Source organism: Pristis pectinata, chromosome 17 (assembly GCF_009764475.1).
Source record: "Pristis pectinata isolate sPriPec2 chromosome 17, sPriPec2.1.pri, whole genome shotgun sequence".
In the NCBI taxonomy this organism is placed as follows: Eukaryota; Metazoa; Chordata; class Chondrichthyes; order Rhinopristiformes; family Pristidae; genus Pristis; species Pristis pectinata.
The window spans coordinates 17,386,331-17,403,435 of NC_067421.1; the positions used below are offsets into that span (position 1 = coordinate 17,386,331).

Genomic DNA, 17,105 nt, shown 5'->3' on the forward strand with positions numbered 1-17,105 from the left:
TGAGTTTTGTATGTTCTTTGTCGAGTTTGGTTTTGCACTAACCCTGCACTAATTTTCTATCCTGTAAATGCCATTTTTTGCACTATTTGTTCTTGCACAATTTTTCTGTCTGCGTTTATCGTATGTTCTCTGTTCTATGTGTGTCCTCTGTTGTGTGGGTCTGGGGGAAATGACATTTCATTCCTCCATGTGTTTTACAGCATATGGGTAAATGACAATAAAGTATAACTTGAACTTGAACTTGAAGAGTCACTGAATAAAACATATGACAAGAAACTGGTGCTAGTTTCTTCCATGCTCCTTGGGCATAAATTGGTGTCCTCCATTCCCAGTCATTTCCAGTCACCAGGTGTTTTACCCAACAATAGAGAGAGAGTTCTACTCCAATCAAATCTGTTTGATCACTGAGTATCTTGTGCTGATAGTCATTCTAAGATGCATGAGCCTAAAAATTGAGTTAGAAAAAATTCATAACTGGCCATCTTTTATGTGTAAATAACACATAACACGTGGTTTTGGACATGTTTTGCTATGTTTGCAGACATTTCTTGGTGATGTCCCACCCAGTGGGAAATTGAACTGGGTGCTTCCTGTTGTGATTCACTCCAACACTGATATAACTTCACTGTCATATTTTGTGCTTGTAATGACATGATCAACATGCACAACGTTTACTTACGGCAGAAATTGGATCAAAAGGTTGCAATTTACGACCTATGTTATTAACACACAATTCAACAAGGAGTACCTCATGCTGAAAGTAATGAAACCTGTGTGATTTAAAGTGTCCCCCTGGGTTATCATTGAAAATCATCTCCTTTAATTTTCATGTCTGTTAAACGCTGACACCAGCAGCCCTCAGTACAGATAGAGGCTTCAGTGAGCTGGTAATTGCAGTTCACAGATGCTGTGATCTGTGACCTGATGCTGTTCCTGAATGGAATGCTGAGGGATCACCCATGGCCACAGTTTGCTATCAACCCATTCCATGCTTGGGGGTTTCCCCAGAAATTCCTCCTGATATTCTCCCCTCCTGCTTCCATTTTTCATGATAAGATAAGATATCTATATTAGTCACATGTATGTCAGAACACACAGTGAAATGCATCTTTTGAGTAGAGTGTTCTGGGGGCAGCCCGCAAGTGTCGCCACACTTCCGACGCCAACATAACATGCCCACAACTTCCTAACCCGTACGTCTTTGGAACGTGGGAGGAAACCGGAGCACATGGAGGAAACCCATGCAGACACGGGGAGAATGTACAAACTCCTTATAGACAGTGGCTGGATTTGAACACGGATCACTGGCACTGTAAAGCATTACACTAACTGCTACACTACCATGCCTGCCCTAAAACTTCTGGCATTGAGTACAGGTGTAAAGTTTGTGATGTAGAGTTAGCGCCTGAACAGGGACTTGAACCCCAGACCGTCAGATTAAAAGTCTGATGCTCTACCGACTGAGCTACCCAGGCTTTGATCCCTACTCAGCCTGCCATGAGATGACTTCAGCAACAGTGACCCACTTCCCATGGGCCAGCATTGCTGTTGGCTGCTTAGCAAGTGGCAGTGTGTGTGAAACATCCAGGTTAGTGTCTCTTAAAGGGAATAAATTAAGACAATGTTATCTTAAAGCAAAGATGTCCCAAATCAGTGATATTATTTGGTGACTTCCAAAAAAAATCCAGTACAGGTAATTCCTAATATATAGGAAGTTGTGTTCCAGCAGAACGGGCTGTATTGCCTTCAAAGCATAGACTTAAATAGGTTTTCTCAATCGTACTATAAACAATGTGGCCCATGTAATGCAAATAGTGTTCCCTAATCCATCAATCGCGTTATAACCGATTCGAGTTTTGGAAACGTGCGTCATAGTGGATGGTTATAGCTAAGGTTAACAAATCAGAAATGGACTGTCATTGAACATCGATCAGTTAGCTTTGAAAAGTTTTCAGTTTATTTTCAGAGAAACTAAATCTGGTATCATTCATTTCATCCTATTTTAAATAAACTGCATGTCAATTTTGTGCAGAAAATACTGGTGGCAAACAAGCAGTGGCAGCAGTGAAATCAATGTGCAGTCTTCAAACTCAGCACGTGACGGAAGATGAGTTTTAAAAGTCATTGGAGATTGGGATTCAAAGTTAGCAGTCGCTGCCTAAGGATCCTGTGGTTTCATATTGCCATTCTACAATTACTCAGGGTATTGGCACTGGCCCACACTAGGACAGACATATGTACTTAGCACTGTCACCACATGCAAAGGGCAATTCTCCACTGGTATCAGAGCTTGCCCTATTAGTGCCGAGCAATAATAGGCTTCTCAATTCAGAGCCTCCTATTTTACAGCAATACGTCAACTCAGCTGAATTCACTGCAGGTCCATTGGTAGTTTTTTAAATGTGTTTTCTTTCTCAGAACACCATCCTTTGAAGCGAACTGAGCAATGATCAATGTGCTTGCTGAGTTATTGCTGATGAAAACCTTTCTCTTTTAGAGCTTTGATTGACGAATGATCTTCTGTGCAACTGCAAAGCAAACCCATCATATATTATGCAGCCTACTAGCCATGCACGAATAATGATGGACTGTTTACTTGATAGTGTTAATAATGGGCTTCAGAATGCACTCACTTTTAGAGCACCTCTGTTAGAAAGATGAACAGGGGAGATAGATGGAAAATAGACAATAAGAACAGGCTTGGTATTGTGCAACATCAATTTGCCAAATTCATCCACTCAGTTTAATCATCTTATCCTGAAACCTACTGTAAAGATAATATAGTAATGCGACAAAGAACTGAGTAAGGCTTTTTGTTCCATCTGTAACTGTGGTCTTCACATGGCTCTATTTAAATCAGGCCATACATGAGATCTGTACACAGGAGATGCCACTTCAGCTGCAAAACATCCTTAGGAGTTGACGTGTAGTTTTCATTAAAAAATGTTCCTTTGATCAATTTTCCTACCATCTCAGCTTTATACATGGGGGAAAGTACTATCTGTGCATATTTGCACTATGTGTTGCATTCCAATCAAGTATTACATCATTCCATTTTTTATTATAAAATGACATTTTATAATAAATTCTTTAACTCTCTTGACAATTTTTCTCCCTCTGCATTTCTCCTAAAGGCACTGACTACCTTCTGACATTTGTTTCTGACACTCATAAATGAAAGACCCTCTCTTGTAAAAGAGCACCTATTATTTATATGTGAGCCTTGATGTACTGTCAACAGGCTATGTGACCCTGGGTAGAATCTCAGCCATGATCAATCCAATTCTCAGCTGACGTTCATACAAATCCACTTGTCATAGAAAATGCTGAACAGCAACTAAGGACATTTGCATGGTTAACTTAACCCTTCTAAATCTATGGACAGTGAGTTCATGCTACAATCAGTCTGAAGTCATCTAAGTAAGTGCAGACTGGCCGTCAAATCTGGAACTTTGTTGGAGTAGAGGAGTTTACTTTTTACAAAGAAATGATTATTTGAATCATTTTAATCTCTTTTCAGGAGTTAGTTTACCTCCATGCTATGACTTTAAGACACCTGTGATATCCTTATTGCTGCCTTCAGTTTTACTTTCAATCTCATTTCCTGATTCTTCTTATTAGGTTTCTATAATTTTGTAAAATTATTGCTGCTTATGTTAGACTATGATTTTATCCACAGTCCTGGTTGTCATGATAAGGACATTGGCCCCAGCCCTTTTCAACTGAGGCCTATCCCAATGCTATAATCTATTGCCCATAAACTCCCACAGTACAATCCTGGCATACACCTGGGCTGCCAAGCCAGCAGTTAATTAATTAATTAATGAATTACTTCACTTGGTTATCTGTAGTTTATTTCTTGAACTAATTGGTCACTTGAGGTCTAACTTTATTAATTAATTGGATTAAGCTTGATGTTAAATAAATTAGCGAATGTGATTAATTACTTAGCTTGCTATCGGTTTTAGCATGTGTAAATGCAGTTAGAATTTAATTGCAGCTCTTTTTCCTTTAGCTAATACTGGCAGTATTAAATCCATACTAACTGGAACCAAACACTAACCACCAAAATAACTAACACTGTTGATAATCTGGATACTTACCTGATACTTAATTTCCTGTTTTTGATGCTGTTCTCTGTGCTGATTATGGTATCACCCTTTTCTATTTCCTCTGGTGTGATTATTTCCTGCTGCCCCTGAGTTTAAGGCCTTTGGCTTTTCCTACTGCATCAAATTCCCTCTCAGACTATATTTCCATTTCTGCTCTGTTTAGCAAGCTTTTATCAGATAACCCCACCTCTGTTCAGACAGCTCTGACTGGGAATGAGATACATTGTTGGGTCATTGTAGGAAAACTCTTAAATCATTCCACCTGGCCTTTGTGATACCTGATGTGGCAACGCACTCACTGAGTACAAATAAGAAATGTTCCATTCTTCATCATTGTCATCCTTTACCTTGAAAGCAGAACAGAATAATCAAATGTTTTAAATTAAGGTTCTCAAAGTTTAACCTTCCCACTTAGACAGAATTCCTTCTGTGTTTCTGTTTTTCTTTTAGAGTGTATTTTCAATGAATTTTAAGTGTCTGATTTTTAAGATTTTTCCATCAGAATGGAAAATATTTTAGCATTTTCAGCTGTTTTCCGTCTCTATTTAACACTATTACAGTGATGGTTGAAGACATTATTGGAACATATATTAAACATTATTGCTGAAGGTCAACTTTTATGCTATGAACTTCTCTTGTGGTCTGAATATGTGCACCTACCAGTGAATATTACATAAATGTCAAAGGCTGTGTGAAGCTGAAGTCACAAACCTCCATCCAAGCAGTGATAAATGCTAGATTGGAATATGCCACTAGAATGAAGATTAATTCATACAGAAAAATGAGTAAATCTGTCCAATTTGATGGTGAATTAATCCTTTCTATTTTGCCTTTGAAAGCTTGGTTCCGTTGCATATACTTATCGGTTCAATACAATCTGCTTCTGGCTCTGCAGCTATGGTGCTTAATCAATGGCACCAAAACTGCTGTCAAAATGAAGGTAAGTGTAGTAGTGATCACTCTCATACATGCACATCTGACACAGAATCTTTGGGTGAGGGACAGATAGGTAGTTGGCTGCTGAAACCAAGACTTCATTGTTGGAGGATCACCATCTACCAGGAACTTCACAAAATCTTGGAGTTGGCTCCTCATCCTTGAGTGGTATGAAGTTCTTGTACTTGGAAATAGGTACAGGTGAGTATGCTAAATTTAAGTTTGCAAATCTTTGGAGGGGTAAGTCCTTAATATTACGTGGAGATTGTATGCATACACATCCATCACTTCACTTTTTTTAAGCTGCTTACTGGGAATGAAGTACCATTCCTCCTTGTTCCTTTGTAACTTCCACAAGCTCCTTTATGGGTTGAAAGTAATTTCACAACAAAGCTGAGTGATATCAATTTTAGGGAGCCTTTTGATGATGTAAATAACGTGTTCATTGTTAATTAAACCCGTCAACCTCACTTATAGTGGAAAGTAATTTATTGCAAAGGTGGAATCACACTCCTACATTTCTTTCTCCCCCCTCTGTTCATTACTTATTCTGTGCTTCAACATTGAATTGATCAATTACACCTCAAATGTTCAGACATTGCACAATGTACATCACAATCTTTGAGTCTCATTAATTGTAGAGATGTGCAGTTGCTTGTTCCATTCGCTCAGGTCTGATGGCACCTTTAGTACATCAAACGTGTAAAGGGTGCTGCGCCATTACTACCTCACACATGCCATGCTGTCCCATTAACATCCAGGCTTTCATTAACTTTAAATTAGTGAAATAATTTATTTGCTTTCCAGTACCCTGATCATTAAAACTTTTGCTCATATGCTGTCTGGTGGCCTGTTTGCAAGTGGGTATGGTGTGGGGAGGGAGAAGTTATACAATTTTGGAAAGAAAAGCTTCAAAATCTTTTCCAGTTTTGGTGAGGTATTTTTAAAAAAATATTTTGCATTTATTTCATTGTCAATCCTCTGAATATAGTCGTGTGTTAAGGGACTACGCTGTTGGTGCTGCCAGTTGTAATGGCTTGAGAAATGTGCCCAGTGAGGTGTTTATCCTGAGGATGAAGCAAAGCCTATGGCTTCCAAACAAATATCTGACTTGCTCTGAAACAAGGCTCCACAGCGAACCAATAGATGTTCCTTTCCCCAGGAGTGCAAATAGCAAATGTGAATTAATGTGTATTGATATCAGCTCATTACAGGTATGAGGCGCTCATCAGGTGTACCAGCAATGAAAGCAAGAGGATCAAGGCACTGCCCACTTCATCAAATGTGGCTGCCACAACCTTTGTGTTTTAAGTGATCGCATAAACACACACTATTTTCTGTATCATATTTAAAATGATGCAGTTCACATATAAATGAAGCTGATGGTATTTATTGGCATCAAGAACAAACATCTTTTGATATAAAAACTAAATGCTTTAATTTACATTAAATTAAAATTAATGGTACTGGGACAAGATGTAAACAGAAATCACACCCTGACGTGTAAATATCGAACCTTTCGGCTCACTCACAAACCTAATTTAGTATGGATTTTGCTTTAATGCTTTGAAAATTGTACCAGCTACTTCAAAGCTCCAATGACTCGCGTTTATCTCGGTTTCCCTCTGCTACTTAAGAAAAGTGCAGAAAGCATCTGACCTTGCACCATTCATTATAGAGTTGGTCATGCAGAGGTCAGTTTCAGGAAGACACTGTTTGTGTAGTCATGCTACTAATCTCTAGTCCTCACGCCTGTGTTCCAACTATTCACAGTCACAGAGCAAAGTCAGCAGTATAAGACGACATACTCCTGGAGGTAACCTTGACTACGACAACTATAATACTGTATTTTTCTAATGATGGATGACACTGCAGCAAACATTTGAAACAGGCTGACTCAAAAAAGCCAATAGTAGAGAGTTTCCTTGTTTATTGTTGCTCCTCATTAATGCCTGTTGGTACTTCTCCATGTTCCTGTAGGTGAGCTCTCTGAAGTTTTTCCAAAGCATTCCTTGTCAGGCAAGTCATTTGATTTTCCATGTTAATGTTATTCCTGAGGTCATGGTCTAATAATAGAATTATGTCAGATTAATACATTAATATATAATTAGTATTTAGAAAATTTCAATTGATTATGTCATTTGAAGGAAACCATTGTAAACCTTTCAGGTGATAGGCTGGCTTAGTATTAGCATTCCCATGTTTTTTGAAGTCAAACACTTAGGTACAATATTGAGGAAGTGCTGCCATTTCGGAAATCTTATCTTTTAAACCAAGTCCCTATTTGCTCTCTCAGATGGACATAAACAATTCAAAGTCATATTTTTAACAGAATAATGGAATTCTCCTCCATGTCCTGTCCAATGTCATTATAAGTGATTGATCATTATGCCGTTGCCATTTGTGGGATCTTGCTATGCATGCACTGTCTGCCAAATGTTGGATATTGCTTTAATTGTGCTTCATTGATTGAAAGAATCTTTCTATTTCAACAATAATAGAAGATTTTAAAGATAATTGGAGCTTCCTTGAAATCGGTGATTTTTCACTGGGATCCTCTGTGGGTCTGTTGTGTTTAGGCGCTGAAGAGTGTGGCACTGCTCTGTAGCATCCATTGGTGTGTAATGTATGACTGGACATTATTTCCATGACTTTGGTCCATACAAATGCTTCACCATACATGTGTTTTGTGATGACTGTAAGGGGAACTGCCAGATTAGGTCCCAGACCATAGAACCAGAGAGGTCCTCTTTACCTGCTGCTCAGGAGGGCCCACACATTGAGACAATCATCGATTTATTACTTCGGTCTGCTCAAAACTTGCTTGTCTTCCGGTGCGAGGGGATGTCCACAAGTGTAAGGTGTTGACGGCACATTCCAAGGAGCAGGAGTACGTGCTGAGGGATGCACTGGAGTTCAGGGCAGTGGCCAAGTGGGAAAGCCACTGTCTTGGGCCCTGCCACCACTGGACACTGAGGGCTGGAACCTGTGTAACAGCCTCTCAAATATTTCACTGGTTCAATGTTTAGGGATGAAACATTAGCTGCATTGATATATTGTGAGTGAATGTGTTGAACTGCTAAGTACAGTGAATGAAGAAAATGAAATGTTCTGATTGTATTTACTGTACGTAAGATGAATTATGTGTAATAGAGTCATAGAGCCATAGAATTGTACAGCATGGAAACAGGCCAGTCATCCCAACCCATCTACACCGACCAGTGGGCAGCTTCCATGCTAATCCCATCTCCCAGCACTTGGCCCATAGCCCTCTATGTGTAGGTGATTCAAGTGCTCATTTAGACACTTCTTGTGCAATCAGGGACTCAGCTTCAACCAGTCTTTCAGGCAGTGCATTCCAGGTACTTATCATTCTCTGGGTGAGGGAGGTCCCCCTCCATCCCCTCTATATCTCTTTCCCCTTACCCAAAACCTATGTCTTCTTGCTTTATCTATCTCTGAAATGGGGAAAATGTTTCCTGCAGTTTACCCTCTATATACCCCTCATAATTTTATATACTTCAATCATGGCCCCTCTTAATCTACTCTGCTTCAGAGAGAACAAACCTAGCTTCTCCTGTCTCTCCTCATAACTGGACTGCTCCATCCCAGGCAATATTTTCGGAAAAAAATCCAAGAGGCTCCCCCAAAGATCATGACCCTGGCCCTCACACTTCTTAATATTGAGCTCTGATCAGTATCCTGAACCTTGCACCTCACCCTAATTGCCAGGTTGATCCTCTCCAGACTCCAGAAACTGACTGAGGACCCTTCTAATGACTTGACCCAGGCCTTAAATTCCAATACCCTGCAATTGACAGTTGGCTCTGACCTTGTGAATGACCTGTTTGCCTTCATACACTCTATGATGATGGAACACTCAAAAGATAACCTTTGAGCCCACAAAGTGAGAAGCTTTGATGTAAAGCACACAACACCTTGATCCTTATGCTGGTCTGCCATTCACTGCTAAATTAATTTCCTTTGTAGGCATAATTCAGTTTCTCAGTCACTATGTTATTACAAATTACTCCATTCTTTCTAAAAGCTTTTCATGCTATTGATAATGGCATGGAGTACCTCAGAAATGGGGGCATAATTGTGTGTAATTAAAATTTGCCTCTTCCCATTCCTGAGAAAAACTTCTACAGTCCTTCCTATTGTTGGCTGCCTACAAATTCCCACTGCAGTCAAGAGGCTGGGACGACTTGGATGGGAGACCCCTCAACACCAATCCAGAAGAAGAAAGTCATTTTCAATTATGGCTAAGTGACTCCAGTTTGTCGAGTAGTATTTGGGAGTCTGATGGTTACCTGATGCCAGAATATTTCCTCCTGAATTCCTCAGGCTGTGACAAAATTACAGTTTTGTGGAAATTGCAGATTCCTCAATGTTATGCCTGTATTTCAATGCTTTGGCCAAGGGCACAGGCATTGAGTGCCACCCCATACACTCACTTCCTTGAAGAATGAGTTTCTCTCTCTCTCTTACACCCCAGCTTTCCAGAACCTAGTGTCCAGAACAGAGAAAGAGAGAGAGAGAGAATGAGAGAGAGAGCATGAGACAGAGAAAGAGAGAGAATGAGAGAGAGAGAGAGAGAGAGAGAGAGAGATAAGACAATGGTGTGAGTGGTGAGCCCATTATTGAATAGGTTCACTTGGACCCACATTGAGCTTAGAGACAGATAAGGAAAAGGAAGAATAGAGGGTGTAAGAGACTGATGAGGTTTCAGTCAGTTAGTCTGCACTGAGATTGATGGACAGAGTGGGTGGGTGTGTCCTGCTCCTGGGGGTTGGATTAGGCTGAGTGATTGACGGCATCTCCTCCAGCTTGGAGGAGAGGGATTGAAACAACTTCCCTCTCCGAGCATCAGTGCAAGTGCCACCCTGCTCGCTCCCTGGTCCTTGCCGATGAAATGAGGACAATGGTTGGGGAATAACAGCAGTTGCCTCTCAACGGCAACCATAAGATAATGAGATATAAACTGTTATTAAAAGGTAGAACATGTGTTTATATATATATAGAGCTGTCAGAAACAACCATGCTTACTGACCTTTGCAAATTACTGGTATTGATAAAAGGTCAATTTTATTTTGCTGTAATTTTGTCTGTCTTGTCCTCAATTCAAGTACAATTATTTGAAATTCACCCTGCAACTTATGTATTGCTTTATTAATCCTACTTAATCATGTTATCATTACTGAAATAGTCTAAGGTTATTTTTTATGAATTTGTTACCATATTGTACGAGGGTTGATGCATTAAGTTGTTGGACAATCAAAAGGCTGGACAGGTGTACGTTGCCTCAGGGTGACGGACGTTTCCTACTGTGTGCATCTGTAAAACCACCCCAAAGGTCGGGGAGGGGGGAGGTGGTGGGGTGCGATCATTTTCCAATAGCTTAACTGCAGATGACGCCCTATTAATGTAATGGAAATTGTCTAGACAGGTTTTCTGAAGTATTTTTGATATGCAACAAAAACATAAATTCCAATTAAGTTAATTTCACTGACATTTTTGCAACCACCCACACAACAAAGCATTGAGGGATAAATATAAAAGTGGCTAAATATAGTGCAGCACAGAATGGCAAAGAGTATGAGAAGTTACAGCTGTACTGGATTGATTCTATCTATTTTTAGAGATTATTCAAGCCTGGTGCTTTTATTCCGGATTGTGTTTTCCTGATACTGTGCAGGCCATGTTATTATCTGGATAAGCTCCTTGTGGATCACCCAGTTATAAGTTTAAAATAAAATTCCCTTTTGGCTTTCTGGGAAGATTCATTAAAGTCAACACAAAAGCTAGAGTGATATTTGACACAACAACCTCACTGAGAGTGTACATCGTATTTTGCTGGGCCCTTGAAATTGTGATTCAGAAATAGTCAAGTCAAAACATGACACCTTTTTGATACATCTCACAGTATTCTTCAGTTTCTCAGTTTCAAAGGATGATTGGAACACAACTGCCGCAGTTTTTTTCAGTGAATCTCTCAAAAATAATTAAAAAGCGTCCTCATCAGAAAGGCTTCTGCCTTCTGACATGCTACACATGCAGTTGAAGTTTTCATGGCAGTCAGTCAAGCACATCACTAATGCCAATCACGATTCGTGGTGTATGTCTATCAGCTGCTGAGGAAAACCACTGCCTTGTGTTGGTGGATTGCTGCAGCCTGAGGAAATCATGCCATCTGGTTAGCTCCAGTAACATTTGGCTGAAGACTGACTGCCACAATAAGTGTTTACTTGGGACTCAGTGTCTAAATGAGCAAGTTAAAGTGATGCTGAGCTCTAGAAATTGAAAATCAAACAACTGCAGACACTGGACAATCATAAAACCACAGGTGCTTGAACATTTCTGATGAAGAATCTTTGACCTGAAACATTAACTCTGTTAGTGATGCTCAGCTCTAGAAAATGAAAATCAAAACAACTACAGATATCTGAACAGCTCTGATGAAGGGTGTTTGACCTGAAACATGAATTCTGTTTCTCTGTCCACAGATACTGCCTGATTTGCTGAGTGTTTCCAATATTTTCTGTTTTTCTGCTTTTATCTTGATTCCCAGTCTTAGACCAGTTCAGAAGAATCCACAATATACCGACATTGTGGTATTATATCGACATCTTTAGATTAGCTCAGCAAGTAAAGCTTCTGCTTCACATCTCTAGGGACCCCAGTTCAATCCTGACCTCGGGTGCTGTCTGTGAGGAGTTTGCACATTCTCCCTGTGACCACGTGGGTTTCTTCTGAGTGCTCCAGTTCCTACCACATCCCTAAGACTTGTGGGTTGGTAGGTTAATTGGCCCTTGTGCACAGGTGGAATCTGGAGAATGTGGAGAGAATTTAAAAAATGGGATTAATGTAGGATGAATGTCAGTGGGTGGTTGATGGTTGGCCTGGAGTTTCTGGTCTGAAGGTTTCTTCCTGTACCGTATTTCTCTGTGACTCCATAATATTGATCAGCAAGGGGATTCTTGTGTTGTTGATTGACAGATGCACAGCAGAGGTGAAGGGCTAGAGCAAGTGCAAAGGTGAGAATGTTGAAGACAGTTTTATGTTTTATTTTTGACGTGAATTTGTATGTGAAGTCTTGAAAGCTAGTAAGATCGTCACACAGGATTCTGTGAATTTGTTACGGACTGGAATTTCTGTTGGATTTGAACTTACAAATCAGCTTCTGTGTTGCACTGCAATGATTTCTGAAGTTGTTGTGAAATTGGAAACTGAGGCAAATAAGTCCAGGACAATTCACATTGAGCTCCCTGAAGTAAAAGTCTACAGGGGTGAAGAGCGTTTCAGCTGCAGTTTGAAGACTCCAAAGTAACCACCTGGCTTATTATTTATTCCTGTTCACTCATGCTAAAAGTGCCATGAAGTAGCATCAGCACATAATATGCTGGCATTGATATGCTGGCATTGACATGTACATTGCAACACACAGTGAAATATGTCTTTTTGCGTTATTGAGAATGTGCTGGGGGGCAGCCCACAAGTGTCGCCACACTTCCGGTGCCAACATAGCATGCCCACAGCTCCTAACCTGTACGTCTTTAGAATGTGGGAAGAAACCGGAGCACCCGGAGGAAACCCACGCAGTCAGGGGAAGAACGTACAAACTCCTTACAGGCAGCAGCGGGAATTGAACCCAGGTCGCTGGTGCTGTAATAGTGTTATGCTAACCGCTATGCTACCATTTACCATTTACCTTGCAGAAGTTTGGAATGAATTTCGGAGGCAGAGCACGCTGCACTGATGTGACTATAAAGTGCAATTAACATGACTGCACTTGGATGAGCTTCTATACGTTTTGTGTCAACAATTTAAAAGTGTAGGTGAGAACAAGGGCCCAACTGGAACAATTGGTTATTCCTCTTGGCAAATGGGAAATGTTTTTAATTTGTAATTGTATCTTAGGGTATGCTGCATGTGCTGATTTCACCTTGGGCATGTCAACACTTCCCAACAATTTAAACCTAGGGTCCAGAATTGGCTTTCGAAAACATCAGCGTAAATATACTGTCCAAAATTGAACTGAGTACAGGAGGGTTTGGCTCTGTTCTTACGAGATGCAGTGTGAATGTGATCAGGAAGTACAGAAAGTTTTTGAGGGACTGAAGGGGCTGTTCCCTCTTGGACGTTCTGGTCCACTCTTCCATCTCTGCCAATGTTCATTCACCTCATGGCCTCTTCCCATGCAGTTGCCTTTCCCACCATCCAAGGACCCTAACATCCTTTCCAGATAACATAGTGATTCACTCATATTTTCCCAGTTTAGTCCACTGCATTTGGTTCTCACAATGTAGTCCTCTCGACTCTGGTGAAACCAAGTTCAAATCGGGTGATAACTCTGTAGAACACTTCCGTTCAGTCTGCTTGGGTAATCCTGAGCTTCAGTTGCTGTTCCTTTAGTTGTCCATCCCACTCCCTCTCTGACTTCTGTCTTCGGCCTCCTACAAGGTTCTATTGAAGCTTAATGGAAGCACAAGAATCTCTTCTTCTGACTTGGCACATCACACACATAAGGTGTGAATTCAATAATTTCAAGTAATCAGCCATTCATATTTCTGGAATTTTTCTTTCCTTTCTCTCCTGAGAATGTCAAACTTCGTTTCTCTCTTCCTTCTTACACTTCCCCCAAACTTGCCTTTTGTTATTCACTCACCATAGTGTCCATCCACTTTGTGACACTATGACCCATACTCTATATCATTCCAATTTGTGTAGTTCTTCTTTGACCTGATCTTCTTGCGCACATGGTATAGGTCTAGTTTTACATCAGATTGATACATATAAAAGCATGTAGGAATCCTGAAATGCATCATCATAGTGTTCTGGAAAATCCATAAACCATGCCTGTGATCTATTGTGCTAAATATGTTCTACCAATTCATCTTCAACCCTTTCCACCACTCTCTCCTAACAAGGTTCTACTGAAGCTTAAGGTAAGCACAAGAATCTTTTCTTCTGACTTGGCACATCACACACATAAGGTGTGTATTCAATAATTTCAAGTAATCAGCCAATCATATTTCTAGCATTTTCCTCTCCTTTTTCTCCTGACGATGTCAAACTTCATTTCTCTCTTCATTCTTACACTTCCCCAAGATGAATTGGTTACACATGAGATGCAAGAAGTTCAATCAAAGTGTGAGGAATTTATAAAAGGGCACCTCATGAACAGACCTTAGAACTTCTGAACACATTTTGCAACCCAGAGTGCATTTAGTGTCATGCCAAAATATGTAAAGGGATGACAGCCTTAAAACAACAATTGTTCTTCACCAATATTACATATACTACAATTGTAATCAGATGTCCACACTGCAAACAGTTTTTCATGGCGTATGATAGTCATGATAGCAGCAGTCTCAACTTCCACTGCAGTATTCAAACATGGTGGGGCTTTTGCTTGAGTTGTAATGAAAGCTGTAATGTTCCATCAGCCACTGCTTTATGGGGTTGGCTCAAGATGCATGTGAACAGAATTATCCATTGTTTCTACGCTGGAATGGAAGGGTTCCAAGCTCTATTTCAATCAGTATTAGGCTCCTCCATGCTCTTGACACTGAATGCATGGTGTCTGTGGACTGTTGGATGATGTGGGTGTGTAAAATGAGCAAAGGTGCAGGCCACTGATGCAGTTGGTAGTATGTTGTCAGAAATGACAGAAGTACACATTTTACGACCAAAAAGACAGAGATTTGACTTTCTATCTGGTGCTTTTCCCAACCTTTCCTGGATGTCCCGAAGCACTAAGCTGTTATTAAAATACTTCTGAAGTCTAGTCACTGTTGTTATATAGAAAATGCAACAGGTAATTCATACACAGCAAACTCCCAGATAATCTGATTTTGTGCTGTTAGTTCATGAACCCAACAAGAAGTCTAGGTATGATCTACGAAAGGCCATCTTGAGAGCAAAAAGGCAATTCCATGTGAAGATAGAGACATGATCGGATGCACGACATCAGTGGCAGGGTTTGCATGCCATTATAAGGCACAGATGGCAGTCATGCTTCACTCCCCGACGAGCTCAATGCCTTTTATGCACGCTTTGAAAGGGAGAATAACACTATGCCTGTGCGAATCCCCACAGCACCTGACGACCCTGTGATCTCTATCTCAGAGGCCGACAAGAAGAGCAGGGTGAGCTGCCTCAACGACTATCGCTCGGGAGCACTCACATCTACTGTGATGAAGTGCTTTGAGAGGTCGGTCATGGCTAGAATTAACTCCTGCCTGAGCAAGGACCTGGACCCACTGCAGTTTGCCTATCGCCACAACAGGTCTACAGTGGACACAGTCTCATTGGCTCTTCATTCTGCTTTGGAGCACCTAGACAACAGTAATACATATATCAGGCTGCTGTTTATCGATTACAGCTCGGTGTTCAACAGCATCAGCCCCTCAGTACGAATCAACAAGCTTCAAAACCTGGGCCTCTGTACCTCCCTCTGCAACTGGATCCTTGACTTCCTTATTGGGAGACCACAGTCAGTGTGGACCAGTAATAACATCTCCTCTTTGCTGACAATCAACATAGGCGCACCTCAAAGATGTGTGCTTCGCCCACTGCTCTAGTCTCTCTACACTCATGACTGTGTGGCCAGGCACAGCTCAAACATCTTTAAAAAACAGTGCCTCAAGAAGGCAGCATCCATCATGAAGGACCCTCACCATCTGGGACATGCCCTCTTCTCATCACTACCATCAGGGAGGAGGTACAGGAGCCTGAAGACCCACACTCAATGTTTTAGATACAGCTTCTTCCCCTCCACCATCAGACTCCTGAACGGTCCATGAACACTACCTTGTTATTCCTCTTTCGCACTATTTATTTATTTGGGTAACTTATAGTAATTTTTATGTCCAGCACTGTACTGCTACCGCAAAACAACAACGTTTGCAACATATGTCAGCAATAATAAACCTGATTCTGACGAATAAATATCAGACCAGACATTGAGTATAACTCCTCTTTTTCAAAATAGTCCACAGGGATCTTTTATTTCCACCCAAGAGAGCTGATAAGTCCTTAGTTTAACATCTCACCTATGAAGCAGAACCTCTGATGGTGTAGCTTTCTCCCAGTATTGTACTAGAGAATCAGTCTGGATTTTGTGCTCAAGTCCTGGTGATCAAAGCAGAAGGAATAATCTGCATTTGTGTTCATCTTTAAATTCTCAGCAAAGCCAGAAATAAAAAATGCAGAAACCCCACACATTTAGTCAGGAGCAAGAGGAATGCAAAATCAAAAGCGAAATTGGGAGCTTCTGAGGACAGGAGCTTTGTGCAATAGAAAAGGATTGATGGAGATTAAGGTCAGTGGTTCAACTCCCTGTACATATTGGCAGGTTTCCAACTTGGCACAGGTGTGATATCCACCTCAAAGGTGTTGTTTGTTTATATTGTTGTCAAACCATTACCTGGAGTGATAAATGGAAGTCTCATTTCAGAATAATTCACCTTCTTTTGTCACTCTAAACAAGGTACTTAATCAGTGATAAAATATCTAGAGAAGTATTTCAAAGTAGCTTCTGAATACAAATTGTATGAATCTGTTTGGACCTTTCTCCTTCCTTCAACAACAGGCGTTGTGGCAAATATTTTTGAAAACTGCACTGTGAAACTAGACTTGTTATGGTAATCTGAACAAACTAGTCCATGGAATTCCCTCTGATCCAGAATCTGTTGTTCTTGTATTTTGGATCATATTTCCTTTGACATGCTGACCACCTTGCTTTTTGATAAACAGTTTGATTGACCTGAGAACAAAGTATCTTGCTTGGTTGCTAGGTGATAATAACTGCCCTAATTGCTTGCCATGAACATGACACAAGTTACAAATTTAAAAAGTTTTTCACATCAGTGCAGTTTGATTCAATCTTGTTCAGACCACTCCATTTGTGGGAGAAACATATTTGCTACAAAACTGAATTTCTTTACTGAGTGTCTGAATGTTGGTAAGATCAAATTTTTTGCTTATTTGCCAGCTACGTTTCAAGTAGCATTGCTTTCATCAAAACATGTTTTATTTGGAGAATGAGAGGAG

The 17,105-nt window shown here is 40.5% G+C and overlaps 1 non-coding gene across 1 annotated transcript; it reads right to left on the reverse strand.

The window, feature by feature from the left end:
• Positions 1-1,402: 1,402 nt before the first annotated feature.
• Positions 1,403-1,475, reverse strand: trnak-uuu (transfer RNA lysine (anticodon UUU)). Its single transcript has one exon. It is a non-coding gene; the product is annotated as a tRNA-Lys (tRNA).
• Between the last annotated feature and the right edge of the window lie 15,630 nt (positions 1,476-17,105).